General features: G+C 45.0%; 1 protein-coding gene and 1 long non-coding RNA gene across 5 annotated transcripts in view; both read left to right on the top strand.

Moving 5' to 3' along the window:
• The window catches only part of LOC143832130 (uncharacterized), a 38,796-nt gene extending 34,457 nt beyond the window's left edge, over window positions 1-4,339 (top strand). The window contains exon 3 of the long non-coding RNA XR_013229105.1: window positions 1,041-4,339. This is a non-coding gene — a long non-coding RNA (uncharacterized LOC143832130). The remainder of the gene's footprint in view (window positions 1-1,040) is intronic.
• SEMA3F (semaphorin 3F) overlaps window positions 1-18,254 on the top strand; it is a 184,846-nt gene that overhangs the window by 88,101 nt on the left and 78,491 nt on the right. The window lies entirely within an intron of this gene.

Below are 18,254 nucleotides of genomic sequence, written 5' to 3'. Positions count from 1 at the left end.
GCCAGTTGTTCTGGTGTGCTGCCACATCCCTTTTATGGCTCAGCAATTTTAAAGATTCAGAAGAAATTGCTGCAGAGGGCATAACCTTACTAGGTAAAGCATGTGGAGATAGGTTATGCACTCAAATGGTTTTGGCCTCAGTCTGCAGAGAGGGTAGCACAGTAGAGTTTTAACTGGTGTCAAAGCAAAGCTTACAGAAACACCTGGACAGCTTCACACAGACCCATTATACATGGGCCAGAACACCTGAGCTGACAGCCACAGGGCTTTAGGGAAAATCCCCAAATATGCTCGATGTCGCCGCCATCCCGGGCACCACTGAGCCCAGGCCCTCGGAAGACCCGCGTTAAGGAAATGCAGATTCTTCCGTGTCTCTCAAGGGCACAGGCGAGGGCTAGGTTGGGCTAGCCCTGTGCATAGCCCGGCTCCTCCCCTGACCTACAGTGTCCCTGCAGGCACGCCTTCCTCCCCTGCCGCGGACCTAACTGGAGCATCCCCACCCCACCCCACCATGGTGGGAGAGCAGCATGCTGCTCCCCACTGTTGTGCAGTGGGGATCCCATGCCCCTGAACCCCCCTGCTGCCGCTGCCGCCGCTTCAAAGTGCTCCTGGTGCTTCTGGCCCCGCGTTGCGTGTGCGGGGCCTTTGCACTGGGGCAGCCAACATGCGCCAGGGGAGCTCCTCCCCTGTGCATACATGGGGGACCCCGCCACAATGGCATGGCAGCAGCCCAGCATAGCTGCCACCATGCATGGTATCAAGTACAGCTCAAGGGCTGGTGCAAATTAACATGTTCCTTGTAACCATGGTCAAGTGATCAGGAGCCACCTTCTGCAGGGTTGGAAGCTCCCTTCCCCCTCTTCCATGTGAGTTCCCTTCTATGGTTTGCCTTTAACAATGACATAGTGTTACCACTGCAACAGTGCTAACTAGGGTTAACACTAGCTACATCTCTCCTCTTAACTAGAGTTAGTAAACTCAGTTCAGGCCTGATTTTCATCTCTTGGTTAGCACTGACTATGATTTGTTGTTGTTGTTAGGTGCGAAGTCGTGTCCGACCCATTGTGACCCCATGGACAATGATCCTCCAGGCCTTCCTGTCCTCTACCATTCCCTGGAGTCCATTTAAGTTTGCACCTACTGCTTCAGTGACTCTATAGACAGTTCCAAAAGACTGACTGTGATTATCACCAGTAAATATGTAATGCTGTACCATTATCCATGGAAAGGAAAATAAATCATGTGTGAGAAGGAGAGGTAAAGGAAGTATATGAGCCTATAGGATGTTCCCAGTTTCTTTCCCATGGTAAAATGAGAACATTAGGTTTTGACTGGGCCAGAATCTTAAGACAAGACTGAAGACTTGTTGTCAAGAGGTGATACTGACAAGTGCTATCTCCACTAATGCAAATTTCAGCTCCCATATCTCTTTGTCGCCTGGGCACTAATTATACCAGTGTGGAACAGTTGGAGGAGAGTTCTGTAGTTTATTAGTAGTGATGTTCCAGATACTGTCCAATAGGTGCTTATGACACTTTTCTAGTCACATCCAATATGACAATGGTTCCCAAACTTTTTCATCTGCCGTCTCCTTGACTTCCAGGCCACATGCCTAGTGCCCCCCACTCACATACCCTCTTTCCTGGCATTAGGTCTACTGCAAATTCAAAACACACTATATTCCATACACTTCTTTTTTGGTTTTTGTACAGCAGCCATATTTTAGTCTGGAAAAAAATATATAAATTCTTTGTAAAAGCCACTTTGGGTCCTCATTGGGGAGAAAGACCAGATGGGGAAGAGAGAGAAGCAAGCAATGGAAAATCTCAGTTGCAAGGAGAAGGCTTTTCTAGCCTCCCAAAGTTGGAGACTTTTCGGAAAAGGTTGCCAACCCTGAGTTAAGAAATTCCTAGAGATCTGGGGTAGGACCTGGGAAGGACAGAGTCTGAGGAGGGGAAGGAGATCTGCATGAATGTGATCCTACTGCCCCCACATTCCGCACCGCCCCACTGGATCTTTCCACGGCCCCACGGGGGGGCATGCCACCCACTTTGGGAAACCCTACACTACAACAATCCAAATCTGAGTGGTTCTGGTAGTTGGGAAAAGAATTACATTTCTCCAGCCACATACAACATTGTGATATGAATGCTAGGGAGGGCCCAGGGGTCAGTGATATAGTGGGTATACAGAAGGTTCCAGATTCAATCTCCAGTTAAGGATAAAGTAATAGGTCATGTGAAACATCTTTACTGAAACCTGAAGAGTTACTATAAGTCTGAGTACACTGACCTAGATGGACCAGTGATTCTGTGTTAGACAGCTTCATGCAATGGGTCTGCAAAAAAGCAAGGGACACTTGCTTGAGGTCAAACTGTGTATCCTCTGATCAGTGACAGGGAAAGGCCCCAAAAGGAAGGAAATATACAAGGAATGGTCATAGGCTCCAACAGTACCATTTCTAGAGGCTCTGTTGCCTTCATTGACTAGGCAATTACAGAGATGATTTTGTTTCTCCTCACATACCCAGCTCTGTAAAGCATGGAGAACATACTTGTCCTATCTCCCTTGTAGCAGCACCTGGCCTCATATCTTTATACTGGTTGCATGAGAATCAGGCTGTGAGGCAGCTTTGCCAACTGTTTTCAGGGTTATAATCTTTAAGACCATGAAACAGTTAGTTGACCCTACTTATCAAAAGAGTCAAAACAAAATCAAAATGTTTTGTCATTCCAGGAAAAAGTTTGGGGATAGAAGCAAAGCCAGGAATTTCTATCATCTAGTAACTTCTTTCCTTTATTACAAAACAGAAGTCCAAAATAAGCTCCTCAAGCAAAGTCTAGTTATGGTAGAAAATGATCACGGGCATTGCTCAATGACTAATGAAGACAGCACTGTATGCATTGACTCTGCCTTGACTTCCTTTAGGTGGGAATACAGCTGGAGCAAGGTAAACACAGCCTGTATGTGCTTTTCAGGAGCTGGATGTGCTATCTGCCCTGAGTTCATCTCATTTGATAGGGGAGAAAATGACAAATGCATGCATAAGGTTATGCTTCTCTTCTCCCTCTCTGCTAAGACCTACAAGAATATATAGACAGATACAGACAGATATATAATACTTGCTTCACACTCAGGTCTGGCAAGTATCTGGCAAGAGACCTGGATTCCATTAAAACCCACAAAGCTGTGGCCTTCACAGAGGACAAGACTCAGCATTCTCCAAAGAGCACAGGGTAACTCAGCAACTGCAATAGATGGTAAAATGCATTAGAAAGCTTTCTGAATTGGCCTCATAGCCTCAAAATGTACACCTGTCAACAATGAAATTTATACACAAACAAAGATACTGAATCTCACCTGTTGTGGCACTGGAATAATGGTTCTGGGGAGCCGTTTCTTTGCCTAAACCTTGCTCTTTTTATGAACTATCTAACACGAAAGGAAAGGACTGAAAAGGATGTTAGCAGGGTAAATAAGTCATAGATATGCACATACTGTATTTTAGGATAAAGGAGATAAAAAGATTTATTTATGGAACGACATACTGTGATAGTGCAGAGGAGAGATAGGGACAGGCGTCAGTCTACATGGCCACCTAAGAAGAGAGAGAGGGGAGTATTCCAACAAAGGAGAGGACAGGAAAGGACAAAAGCATCTTCAAACTCTTGTGCCAATGACTCATTAGTCATTGATTTTCTATGCCCTTTCAGAACTGTTCTCACACTCATCTTGACTATATTGAAAGTGCAAAATTATGATATTGAGAGACAAGGTGGCCACCACTTTGTATGCCTTTCCTCTCTTATCTTTGTAGTTTGTAATACTAACAATATAACATCATCATGCAGCACACCTTCCCTCCCTTACCAGCTACTGATGTGCAGTAGGGCTGTCAGCTTCTGAAGATACTGGGGATTGAGCCTGAGGATGGTAAAGTCTGGGGAGGGGAGGGATTCCAATGGGATGTAAATGCCATAGAATCCACCTTCCAAAGTGGCCATTTTCTTCAAGTGGCCTCTGTAGCCTAGAGATTAGATATATTAGACCTCTAGATCTGCCCCTCTTGGAACAGCCATCTTGAGGCAGTGTACAGCAATTTAAACCAATGGTACAATGAAACCAGTAAATATAAGTTACTTAAAATCCATCAAGAGCAGCAGTCAGCATCTTTTGTCTCCCAGGCCCAAATGCTTCTCATCTAGAGTATTAAGACATGTGCTCTGCTGTTGAGCTAATTCAGGACCCTACTTATACCAATAAATGATTGGTCATCAGAATAGAGATGGAAATGTCACCTTTTAATTCTGAACAGGTGGTTGTTAGGCTGTTAGAGTCTGTAGCAATACAAGATCTGAAAATGTTAGCTCTGTCTCAGTTCAGCTCTGCAGGAAGGAGAGTGAGTGGGTGGGAAGTTGGTAGAATGTGTGCAGAAATTATTACAGAGAAGACATTATCCTTTCCCTGAAGAGACTTGTCAGCAATGATCTCGGTCTAGCAAGTTGAAACTTTCAAGAAGGTTGTTATAAATATAGTTTCTGTGCTAAAGCAAAGAGGCTGCAATCAGGAAATAAAGAGGCTGCATCAGGAAATAAAATGAAATGACAATTGATGGAAGAATATATGTGGTGATAGATGGCCTGACAAACAGTTAGGTAGTTGAGTTTCCTCTGAGTTAATGAAGAAGGTTTTATAATCCTCTTAGAGCAACCAAGTGAAACAAAACATTGGCCTCCACCCCAATCTGGTGGGGAGGGTTTCTGCCGGCACCCTGAGCAGACACCAGATGGACTTGAGGGGCAAAAGGGGTGATAGGACAGGATAACAGGAGGAGTCCGTCTGTTTCTCTTTCATGTAATCTCCCTTTGAGATTGGATTAGCCAGGTGGAGAACCCTCTGTTCCTCTACTGGAGTCTGGACTGGATGAAGAGTCAAAAGCAAGTCAGAGCTGGTGCCCCAAAAGCTTGCTGAATGGCAGGGCTGCAGATTACAATCCCTCCTGTTCCTTTGTCTGCGGTCACCACCATAGGATTTAGCACAGAATATGGCATAGCAGCACAGAAACCAGCCCAGTAAACCTAGCAGTAGTAGCATAGGATCGGGGTAAGGGTAATGCTTAAAATGTGGAAGAGGTTTGGTGCCATTTCAGTGCCTCTTCTCTTGCTTGGTGCCCCCAAAATGTTCCTTCCCCTTGTAGGTGAGATCTCATCTCTCTAGCCATCCGGTGACCTCTTGGAACTGGGAACACCGGGTGGGAATATTTAGTTTTGTCTGCACTGCAGTGACATTTGCTTGGTTCTCTCTTCCATGTTGTTCTCTGCTGTATCCTTTCTTTCTGTTGACAGCACAAGAGCAGACTTAAGCTAACTACATTGTTGTTGTTGTTGTTGTTGTTGTTGTAAGCCTGTGTGGGGTTTTGAGGCTCAGGAGAAATAGTTGGTTATGAGACATATGTCTTTTAAAACTATACGTATCCTGGATTTCTCTCTTAAGTGGCTTTCCAGGATCTGCTGCAGTAGCTGTCAGGTAGGAAGGCAATTGTGTTCACTGTGTGGAAGGAGGCAATAATGATGATTATAATGATGTCATTAACAGCCCCTCCTGGCCTCCTAGGGATTGTGCAGGTTGATGTTTTCCTTGGAAAAGACTTGAAAGGGCGAGGTGATTAGAACCCAGCAGGGGTGATAAGAGACCTTGCTGAGCTAGCGAGATTACAATTCCCAGTTTGGGGTCTAGAAATTAGCCTGAAACAACAAAATGTTGGAAGGAAGGACTCCAGATAAGGGGGGAGTGACTCCATTCTTCCCTATCCCTTTCCTGCTGAATTTGTCTCCTCAGTCCAGGAAGGTTCACACATTATAGAGGACAAAAAAAAAAAAAAGCTGTACATGTTGCAGAGAACCTTGACTGGTTCCTTGGCAGTTGTGTACATCTTTTACCTGTTTCAAAACACCCATGTGGCTCCTTTATATGTTGTAGTGCTAATTGCCATATGGAAGGACTCAAAACATAATATGTAGTTGCCTTTGTTGTTTAATGTAAATACAACTTCACCTCCCCCTTTGGGCAATATGAATTGCTGGGACTCTTTGGAAAGCTCTTGGTAAAAGGCAGAGATCCTCTCCAAGCACTGCATGGAGTGATCCATTCTATCACCGGAGAGACAGTCTTAAGTCATCAGTACACAACACTGTGATGATCATTAGAAATAAGGCTAAAATATACACCTTGGACTCAGGAGTCAATACATGCAATGGCTTTTGTTCATTCCATCCCATAGAAAATAATCAAATGCTAGTTTGGGAAAAAGAGTAAATGGTGTTAACCATGTTTTGTTTTTTGTAAAGCCTCAGGAACCCCATCACTGGCCTTTTTTTCTGGATTCAGAGTTTTATATGGGGTACAGCTCCTATCTTGTTGGATAGATGGGAAGCTCGCTGCCCATATGAAAGAGAGGGTCAAAAGCGTTTAACATAGCCCAGATATATTTTTTTAAATGCTCAGTTATCCATTTTGAAAAATTATTATACTTGATCTTTGAGACTGGAGAGTAGTATGGTATATGAGAAGACATGTTTTATCAAAATGCAGTCTTAAAAAGCACACTGTGTCTTCTCTAACATATGATGTAATTCCCTCTTATCATAGAATCTTTAACCGCTCCTCGCGGAGTGGAAGAAATAAAACAGTAAGGCCCTGAGGGCGGGCCCTGTCCGGGATGAGGAAGGGTGCCGATAGGCCCTTCCCCTGGACTGACAAGTGGAGGGCCCAATCGGGAGGCACGAAGCGCCTCCCTATAGGGCGCCCTCCGCTTGTCAGTCCAACCACAAACTTCCAATCCGGGTGCTGATTGGCTGTTTGCCCGGACTACAACCAATTGGGAGGCGCGAAGCCCCACCCCCCACCAGAGCTTACCTTTGCTCCACGGCGGCCATTACTCTGCTGGCCGCCGAGAGCAAAGGTAGGCTCGCTGACCCCCGCCCTCTACCCGACAACGGCTCCCCAGACCCCGGGGAGGCCGCTGGCCGGCTCGCTGAGCCGCCCAGCGCCTTCCCAGGGGCCTGGGGAGTGTTTTTGAACATCGGGGGGGGGAGGAAAAACGCTGCCCAGGCCCCGGGGAAGGCGATCTGTGGCTCGCCCAGACGTGGATCGTCCTCCCTGGGGCCTGGGGACCGTCTTTGCAGATCGGGGGGAGGAAAAACACTCCCCAGGCCCCTAGCGCCCGCTGAATTTGTTTTTCAGTGGGCTTTACCACTAGTCATAGAATAATAGAGTTGGAAGGAACCTCATGGATCATCTAGTTCAACCCCCTGCACTATGCAGGACACTCACAACCCTATCGCTCATCCATTGTAACCTTCCAACCCCTTGAGCCTCACAGAATCTGCCTCTCCATCAGATGGGTATCCAGCCTCTGTTTAAAAATTTCCAAAGATGGAGAACCCACCACCTCCCGAGGAAGCCTGTTCCACTGAGAAACCGCTCTGTCAGGAACTATTTCCAGATGTTTAGACAGAATTTCTTTTGCATTAATTTCATCTCATTGGTTCTGGTTCGTCCTTCTGTGGCAAGAAAGAACAACTCTGCTCCATCCTCTATATGGCAGCCTTTTAAATACTTGAATATGGTAATCAAATCCCCTCTCAGTCGTCTCCTCTCTAGGCTAAACAGACCAAGCTCCCTCAGTCTTTCCTCATACATCTTGGTCTCCAAACCCCTCACCAGCTTTGTTGTCCTCTTCTGGACACGCTCCACATTGTCTACATCCTTCTTCAACTGTGGTGCCTAAAACTGAACACAGTACTCCAAGCGAGGCCGAACCAGAGCAATGAGGTACCATCCCCTCCCGTGATCTGGAGGCTATGCAATTGTTACCTCTTCCTTCCAGTTGCTGGCCACACTGTGCTTTCGGCCTTCCTGCCATAGTATGTGATTGCATACTATGGGAAAGAAGGGAAAATATTTGTGGGCTGGGGGGGATGGGTAGAAAATTTATTTTGTTTCAAATTAGTGAATGAGGTTCATTTTCTTTCAGCAGCACATGATGGGTGGGCTGGCTGGCTGGCTGGCAGAATTTCATAAGGCACCCTTTCCCATTCATGTCAGTCCCTACTCATTATAACATTTCCATTCTAAATGAAAGGTGCATGCTTTGAACCTGTGTCAGCTGGAAGAAATGAACCTAAAGGAATAAGCCTGAACTTAAACATTTTCTTCATTGTTCTAATTCAATGGTTAGCCTCTAGCCAGACAAAAGGCACGACTGAAAAATGTCTCGAAGACTTTAAGATGCTTTTTGGTCCATCCAGAGCAGCTGATCTGAGGCCTGCTTTATCAAATAATCATCCACTGAGTTCCTAAACAATATCAGCAAACCCACCCCCAAACAAATAATCTATCATCCTTACTGGAAATAGATCAGAGAGGCATAAACAATCCCAGCCTTGTCACTGAATCTCCCTTGCTCTGTGTGTGTGTGTTGCCATAGGGTTGAGTTCCCTTAGCCAGCTGCACTGAATAAACCAAACACAAATTCATTAATTACCACGCTATATATCAGCAAGGCCTCTGGAGAAGACATCATCTTCTGATCCTGCCCCAGGTCAGGAAAAAGTATTTTCTCATTTCAGGGCAACATGAACTCTTGAAACAGCAAACAGAACACCCAATCACAGAGACAGTGTGGAACGGATGGTCAAAGCCAAAGATCTTACATCAATATCACTTCCTGCAGCTAGATTAGTCTTGGCATGGCTTCAAGAAGAGGAAACTTCCCATGCCCTTGACTGTGTCATGCATGTCAAGTGCCCATTAAGTGCCCCCTTTTCTACCTATTTTCCAGTTCACTGTGATTCACTTGGTTGATGAATTTCAGCTGTTTCCCTCAGTCTGAGGCACTCCCTCCAACTCTGTGAACCTCTATTGTAAGACTGCTGCTGTTACCTTACTCCTTTGCCTCTCCACCCTTTCCTTTATTAACAATAGTTGGAATAAGAGATGAGTCACCCTGAAAGATGACAGAAAAGCTCCTGGGTACCTACTTCCTGGACCTACCCAGTCACCAGTTCTGCTTGAGTTGTACTAGAATAGGATGCTTGCCAGCATTCAGCTACTTCCAAATGTGGTATTAGCTATGAGTCAGACAAGCTATGGAATCACAGAGGTGGAAAGGACCTGAAGCCCACCTTCTCAGGAGATATATTATCAGCACTTCTGGTGGCTTCCTTTGCACCCACCATCTCTAGATCATTATCCCATGCCTTCCAAGAAACAGTGTCCCCACACACCGTGAGCAGGTGATGTGCACCATTGCAGAAAAGGGATTAGCAGAGAACTCTTAACCATGTTAATGTAGAAGCAAATCCTACTGGTTTGACTTAGACCTTCCCAATTTAGTCTACATAGGCTTGCAGCCTAAGTTGACTAAAGTTCAGCAAGGCAGATATATGTGGCTTAATTAAGCATGTAGAACAACTGCCAAGACATGAGATAAGTCCTGGGAAGCAAGGATATTGTGGCGGGTCAACTCTGTGGGAAGTCAGTGGTAGCCAGAAGAGATAATTAGGACAACTGTAATAGCTTGAGCCAGTATTCTGTAGTCAACTTCTTTATGCCAGGGGTGGGAGGTAACAACCAATCCATAATGTTCCAGGCCTAGTTGAGGCTTATACATCCATTGCTAGTGGTATAGAATCATAGAATCATAGAGTTGGAAGGGGCCATACAGGCCATCTAGTCCAACCCCCTGCTCAACGCAGGATTAGCCCTAAGCATCCTAAAGCATCCAAGAAAAGTGTGTATCCAACCTTTGCTTGAAGACTTCCAGTGAGGGGGAGCTTACCACCTCCTTAGGCAGCCTATTCCACTGCTGAACTACTCTGACTGTGAAAAACTTTTTCCTGATATCTAGCCTATATCGTTGTACTTGAAGTTTAAACCCATTACTGCGTGTCCTCTCCTCTGCAGCCAGCAGAAACAGCATCCTGCCCTCCTCCAAGTGACAACCTTTCAAATACTTAAAGAGGGCTATCATGTCCCCTCTCAACCTCCTTTTCTCCAGGCTGAACATTCTTCATAGGGCTTGGTCCCTTGGCCCCAGATCATCTTCGTCGCTCTCCTCTGTACCCTTTCAATTTTATCTACGTCCTACTTGAAGTGAGGCTTCCAGAACTGCACACAGTACTCCAGGTGTGGTCTGACCAGTGCCGTATACAATGGGACTATGACATCTTGTGATTTTGATGTGATGCCTCTGTTGATACAGCCCAAAATGGCATATGCCTTTTTTACCGCTGCATCACACTGCCTGCTCATGTTTAGTTTACAATCCACAAGTACCCCAAGGTCTCGTTCACACACAGTGCTACCTAGAAGCGTATCCCCCATCCAGTAGGCATGCTTTTCATTTTTCTGACCCTGATGCAGAACTTTACACTTATCTTTATTAAATTGCATCTTGTTCTCATTTGCCCATTTTTCCATTGTGTTCAGATCTTGTTGAACTCTGTCTCTATCTTCCGGAGTATTTGCCAGTCCTCCCAATTTGGTGTCATCTGCAAACTTGATGAGTAGTCCCTCCACCCCCTCATCTAGATCATTAATAAATATGTTAAAAAGTACCGGGCCGAGCACCGAGCCCTGAGGTACCCCGCTACTCACCTCTCTCCAGTCTGATGAAACACCATTGACAACAACTCTTTAAGTGCGGTTCTCTAACCAATTCCCTATCCACCTAACTATCTGAAAATCCAGATTGCAGTCCTTCAACTTATCCATCAGAACATCATGGGGAACCTTGTCAAAAGCTTTACTAAAATCCAAGTAAATGACATCAACCAAATTTCCCCGATCCAGCAAACCTGTTACTTGGTCAAAAAAGGAAACTAGGTTGGTCTGGCAGGACCTGTTGGAGACAAATCCATGCTGACTTCCTTGGATCACCAAATTGTCCTCCAGATGTTTGCAGATCGCTCCCTTTAATATCTGCTCCAGATATTTAATATCTGGATATTTAATATTTAATATCTGTATCTATTATCACAATCATCCAGACAACAAAAGGATCAGACTATGGAGTTGTAGTTGCTCTAGGTTTACTGTGCAATTGTTGGGTATCAGAGGATGGAAGACTTTAATTCAAAGTGATGACTTATACTGACCTTGAGTGACCTTGAACCAGTCATCTGCTCACCACCACCCTTGCAGTTCACTCTCAACCAGCTGTAATAACATGAAACATTGCTGATCTGTCAATCAGGGTTCTGTACGCTAAAAGCAGCAGTTAGAAGAGAGAATGCCTTCTTAAATGAACAGTACAAATAAATAGAAGAAAACAATAGAATGGGAAGGACCAGAGATCTTTTCAAGAAAATTGGAGATATGAAGAGAACATTTCATGCAAAGATGGGTATGATAAAGGACCAAAATGGTAGGGATCCAACAGAAGCAGAAGAGATTTTTAAAAGGTGGCAAAATTATACAGAGGAACTATACAAGAGCGAACTTAACATCCCTGAACCATGATGGGGTAGTTACTGACCTGGAGCAAGACATCCTGGAATGTGAAGTCAAATGGGCCTTAGGAAGTTTGAGCAACAATAAAGTTAGTGGTGGTGACGGCATTCCAGTTGAACTATTCAAAATCTTAAAAGACGATGCAGTAAAAGTGCTACACTCAATATGCCAGCAAATTTGGAAAACTCAACAATGGCCACAGGATTGGAAAAGGTCAGTTTACATTCCAATCCCAAAGAATGTTCAAACTACCGCACCATTGCACTCATTTCTCATGCTAGCAAAGTTATGCTCAAAATCCTACAAGCTAGGCTCCAGCAATATGTGGACCGAGAACTTCCAGAAGTACAGGCAGGATTTTGAAGAGGCAGAGGAACTAGAGATCAAAATCATGGAGAAAGCTAGGGAGTTCCAGAAGAACATCTATTTTTGTTTAATTGACTATGCTAAAGCCTTTGATTGTGTGGAGCACAACAAATTGTGGCAAGTTCTTAAAGAGATGGGAATACCAGAGCATCTTATTTGTCTCTTGAGAAACGTATATGCAGGTCAAGAAGCAACAGTGAGAACTGAACATGAAATCACCGATTGGTTCAAAATTGAGAAAGGAGTTCGGCAAGGCTGTATACTGTCGCCTTGCCTATTTAACTTGTATGCAGAGCACATCATGAGAAAGGTGGGGTTAGATGAGTCACAAATTGGGATCAAGATTGCGGGGAGAAATATCAACAACCTCAGATATGCAGATGATACCACTCTAATGGCAGAAAGTGAAGAGGAACTAAAGAGCCTGTTGATGCAGATGAGGGAGGAGAGTGCAAAAGTTGGCTTGAAACTCAACATCAAGGAAACAAATATCATGGCATCCGGCCCTCTCAATTCCGGGCAAATAGATGGGGAAGAAATGGCGCTAGTGACAGATTTTATTTTCCTGGGCTCCAAGATCACTGCAGATGGGGACTGCAGCAAAGAAATTAAAAGACGCTTGCTCCTGGGGAGGAAAGCTATGGCAAATCTAGACAGCATCCTAAAAAGCAGAGACATCACCCTGCCAACAAAAGTGTGTCTAGTCAAGGCTATGGTCTTCCCAGTTGCAACGTATGGCTGCGAAAGTTGGACCATAAGGAAGGCCGAGCGTCAAAGAATTGAGGCTTTTGAGCTCTGGTGCTGGAGAAGACTCTTGCGAGTCCCTTGGACTGCAAGGTGAACAAATCGGTCAGTCCTACAGGAGATCAGCCCTTACTGCTCCCTAGAAGGTCAGATCCTGAAGATGAACTCAAATACTTTGGCCATCTCAGAGAAGGAAGGACTCCCTGGAGAACAGCCTAATGCTGGGAGCGATCGAGGGCAAAAGAAGAAGGGGACGACAGAGAATGAGGTGGCTGGATGAAGTCACTGAAGCAGTAGGTGCAAACTTAAATGGACTCGGGGGAATGGTAGAGGACAGGAAGGCCTGGAGGATCATTGTCCATGGGGTCACGATGGGTTGGACACGACTTCGCACCTAACAACAACAACAACTGCAAACAAGCAAAGCTAGCATACTAGCATGATGTAGATATAATTCTTTTGTCCTGCCCTGCTAGTCTTAATGTTCCTTGCTGATTCAAGACCAATTGAATGTTCTATTGGACTAAAAAATTGTTCTATTCCTTGCTGAGTTTTACTTGCTGTATTCTAGATCAGTGGTCCCCAACCTGCGGGCCGCGGCCCGGCGCCGGGCCGCAAAGGCCATGGCACCGGGCCGCGGCTCCCTCTCCCCGCCCCCCCTCCGCGCGCAGTAAAAAACTTCCCGGGCCGCAAGCTTGCGGCCCGGGAAGCTACTTACTGCGGGAGGGCGGGCAGGGAATCAGGGCCGGGCCGCGCCCGTGCAGGCCGCGCCCGCTCGGCCCGATCCGCGGGCGCGGCCCGCGGGTGCGGCCCGATCCGCGGGTGCGGCCGGGCGTGGCTCGCGGGTGCGGCCCGCGGGTGCGGCCGGGCGTGGCTCGCGGGCGCGGCCCGCGGGCGCGGCCCGATCCGCGGGTGCGGCTCGCGGGCGCGGCCCGAAGCATGGGCGTGGCCCGCGCGGGCGCGGTCCCTGCGGGCGCAACCCGATGCCCTGCCGGTCCCCAGCCTAATAAAGGTTGGGGACCACTGTTCTAGATCAGTGGTCCCCAACCTTTTTATCACCGGGGACCAGTCAATGCTTGACAATTTTACTGAGGCCCAGAGGGGGGGGTAGTCTTTTGCCGAGGAACGCCGCTACTGCCTGAGCCTCTGCTCCGCTTGCTTTCCCGCCAGTGCCCCTGACTTCCCGCCGCCCGCTGGGGGGCGCTGCCAGCAGCAGCTGCGCAGTGCCACCCCGAGGGGAAGCCCCAGCCATGGCGGCTGCTGGAGAGCACCAAAAGTGAGCCGGCGGTAGAATGGCAGGGCAGCCCCTGAGGCAGCAGCCGGGGAGGAGGACGAGGAGGACCCGCGGCCCGGTACCAACTGATCTACGGACCAAGACCAGTCCCTGCACTGGGGGTTGGGGACCACTGTTCTAGATGGATGATGACAGGTGGATGAGCAGAGGTCGAAGGTGCACTTGTGTGTACATATCTACATCCATCCCCCTTCAAAAGTGCCATGGGATGTTCTGTTCCCCTTAGTTTTCTGGATAAATCTTTATTCTGGCTAATATACTGGGGTATGCTATGTAGGGACTGCATTTGCTACTATAGCTCCTTCTGTGATAGAATATCACTCTTTGTAAAATATTGTTGGGAGGGGAAAACCCCACAACAGTGCTAATGTAACCACTTCTAGAGCTGCAGTAGCTTCATTAAAGTCATCCCTTGACTGTATTGGACTGTCACTTAGCCCTGAATTCTGCTTAGGCTTTGGCCCTGCAATTGCTATTGTGAAAGCAATTGACAGATATATTTAAAGATCTATAATCTACTTTCCCAAGGTGGTTAAGATTTTTAAAATTTAAAAAATAGCATTAGATTAAAACATAGAGCACCTTTAGCGTAATGTGCTATTATGACTTAGTTGTGTTTCACTGTATGTGTGCAGCAATCTGGAGGGATAACCAATTTACTCTATTGTTCACCTGAAAGCAACATGCTCTGGGTTGCTCTGGGTGCATTTTCCTGATATGAGATCAAGAGTTCAAGAAATGTAACCAAGAGCTAGTTTGGTTTAATGGTTAAAGAGCAGCAACCTCTAATCTAGAGAGCTGTGTCTGATTCCCTAGTCCTCCACATGCAGCCAGCTGGGTGACCTTGAGGCTCCCTTAGGTAGTAAGAAGCAAGGTTCAAAAAACCAGCTCTCTTTCTAACTCCTAAAAGTATTTTGGTTGAAATATTCTCCTGGCTCTGCTTAATTTATGAATACTCTGCCTCTGTATAACACATTAGTGAGTTGTGGGTTCTCTTCAATTCCATTATGTGGAAGCAAAAGAAGAGATGGGGTGTTTTTTTTATACCCCAATGTTTCACTATCCAAAGGAGTCTCAAAATTGCTTACAAATACCTTTGCTTTCCTCTCCCTGCAACAGACACCCTGTGAGGTAGTTGGGTCTATGAAAACTGTGAGAATAGGCCTAAGAGAACCAGGTCACCTAGCTGGCTGCATGTGGAGGAGAGGGGAATCAAACCTGGTTCTCCAGATTAGAGTCTGCTCTTGAGTGGATTTATGTAGAAGGGGCTTCAGCCTTTTCCCCTACACCAGTTTCCGAACCTGAAACCAATCCCAAGAGGTGCTATTTGGGGTAAATCAGTGTGTTTCCTGGGATACTGGAGGGTTTCCCCAGCAAGCCAAATAGCACTACCTGGGGCACTTACAAACTGGGAAAATAGTGCGGGGGGAGGGGTTGAAGTCCTTCATATATATTTGTTTCTGCTTTTATTCAGTAAACAGACAGGAAATTAGAAGAATCCACAGCTCAGCATGTGATTGTGTTATATCTGGCAAAGGGTGGGATTCCAGATCCAGCCTGTGCACTTGGTAACATATACAGTAGTATCTGAGCTTTGTAGGCACAACCGGGATATTGTTATTGGTTTGTAGAGCTCCAATTACAGAGGATGAATAGGTGGAAGACTGTTCAACAAAAATCCGATTGTCCAATTGTCAATGATATTTTTTATTGCAGTTTTCTTTCCTTCAAGGTGTTTCAGGCAGTATCCATAGTTTCCCACACCAGAGAGACAGTCAGGTTCCAGATCATCCAGTGAGCTTCATGTTTGAGTGGAGATTTGAACCAGGGTCTCCCCATTTCTATTAAACACCAGTCACTGCACTGCATTGCTCTGAACCAGTTCTCAGGAGTGGTCCAAATATGAACAATGGAAACTTTCACTCAGCCTTTTATTTAAAACAGTGTTTGTGCTAAGTGACCTGAATTCAGAAGGTTAGGAAGGCACCTTCCACAGAACTACCAAAGAAAGCCCTTGTGTGTTTCTCGACAGAAGCTGGTATGAATCAGTGGCAATGTTGGAACTGATTCAGATACTTTGTCAATTTCCCCAGTCCAATTAAGTTAATCAAAAAACAACAGATAACTAGAAGAGATATGGAGATCCCCATTCATTCCTAGGAACTTTATCTGATGGAAAAGCCATTCTCCCCCTGACTGGATCTGCCAGACTCCTAGTACACGGAGCACTCAGCTGTGACTCCAAAGCTAATGAGAACCTGCCACGTTTTTTAGTTGGGCCATTTGCAAGGCGGAGGAGGGGTATGTTTCTTTGCGATTTTCTTCTCTTACTTGATGGGGTTTCTAATGCAAAGAGACAGCTGCTTGCATATGGCCTCTGATACTCCCATGGCACATGGGGACAGCTTTTCAGCTTTACTTTTTTGTTGTCTATATATGAGTGATATATATAACAAACCTCTTTCCTACCTCTTAAAAAAATTCTTCCAGAGCTTTAGATTTTTGACTATTCTCTTTATTTAACCTAGTACAGTCTCTTTCCAGTGATTCATACACATACCCTGCGCACAACCTATTATCATTTAAGCAAATACATATAATACTAGCAATACTGATTACTGCTAAATATGGTAACCATATTTCAAAGGTATTCCTGTGTTCTAATTGACTAGCTTTAGCCTAAATTATTAAATGTCATCGTTAATTAAGTATTTTCTCCTTCGTATTTGACTCATGCAAAGTAATTAAACTCGTTTCCTTGCTTTGTAGCAAAAGATCTTAATTATCCCTGGAGTGTTTCCAGATCTGCCTACCTGTCTAAATTTTTCAAATAGGCAAGCCAGTGATTTGATAACCTCATGAGATGGAGTTCCCTCGTTCCTATTCAGTGCCAGACAGATGGGAATCTAAGTCAAGAGAAGCATAGTTACGTATTCCTTTTCAAATCTTGTCCTGTGTCCACGGAAGACAGAATTTTCTTCAGCTTACACTCCTACCGTTTCCATTTTAAAATCTCTGGAGTGTTCAAGAGTAAACAGGATATTCTTCCTCCATATTGGAGATTTGGCAAAGATACAAACTAATAATGTCATGTATCATTTTATGCTAAGATGCAAACTAAAAATGTTGTGTATCATTTGAACCACAGTTCCTGAACCATGGAATCACAAAGGGGAAGCCTGATCTTTAAAAAGTGAAGGTTGCAGGTCCCTTTGTGAGTCCTTGCTGAAATAGGTGTCATTAGAGGAAAACTGCATTTACAGATATTCTCTTACCACTGGCTTAAAAAAACATGAGTTCTTGAATAATCAGTATTTCATACACAGTGGTAAGACTTCAGGGCTCACAGTGATGGAGTAACATTGATACAAAAGGTTTGAATGTATTGTATGGTTAATGAAGCACAGCAGCTTAGAGCAGCAAAATCAATATAATTGGAAGAAAAAAGATTAAAGGAAGATTATGCTTTGTCTACTTCCTACAGTATTTTAGCAGCTTTTTTTTTTTTTGCAACATTTATTGTTGGCTAGTCAAACATGTGGCCTCGTTATATCACATAACTGATTTAGCCTAATAGAACCCGTGGCTTTGTCCTGGAACCATTGCTGTTACAGCACTCTCAGGAATTAAGGAGTAGCTATAACTAGTAATATGGAATATATAAAGAAACTGCTAATGGACACTTCAGATAATATAATATGTGTGTGTATCAATATAATATGTAAATTATATATTAATATATAATTATATTATATATAAATTATATTAATATATAGTTATATATTAATTTCTGGTCTAAGCAACCAAATGTCTTTCGTTTTTTTACTTAATGGAATGGTTACAGAAGGGATAGTGCTTTGCTAAAGAGTAAGCGAAATAAGTCTTTGACATAAGCTTTTGTTGCTTATGTTACTCTATAAAGCACTGTGTACATTGATGGATGATGCTATATGAATAATCGCCATCACATCAGCACCACCATGGTACTTCTGGCAGTAGCTGTGCCTGAGGAACTGTGCCTGTCTTGGGGGGGGGGAAATCTGCAGTGAGCTGCTCTTAGTGAGTAGATTGACGAGTCACGTGACCAGACTGTCAGTCACCCTCCCTGATCACTGTAATTTGGGAGTGCAGTCAGAGAATTTCCATTATTCATTTTCAGAATCCAAGGAGGGGAGGGGAAACATACACTCGCTTCCACTTTTTGCATGAGTATGAGCATAGATGGTGGGAGGGGAAATGTGGACACAGCTCTGCTACTCCAAAGCAGTTGGCTTCTCATTAATGTTTTATGAATTTAAGAAGGAATTGCATGCATGACAAGGGCATTAAAATGGGA

This window comes from Paroedura picta, chromosome 3, assembly GCF_049243985.1.
Source record: "Paroedura picta isolate Pp20150507F chromosome 3, Ppicta_v3.0, whole genome shotgun sequence".
In the NCBI taxonomy this organism is placed as follows: Eukaryota; Metazoa; Chordata; class Lepidosauria; order Squamata; family Gekkonidae; genus Paroedura; species Paroedura picta.
This window is presented reverse-complemented; position numbering and strand designations above follow the sequence as displayed.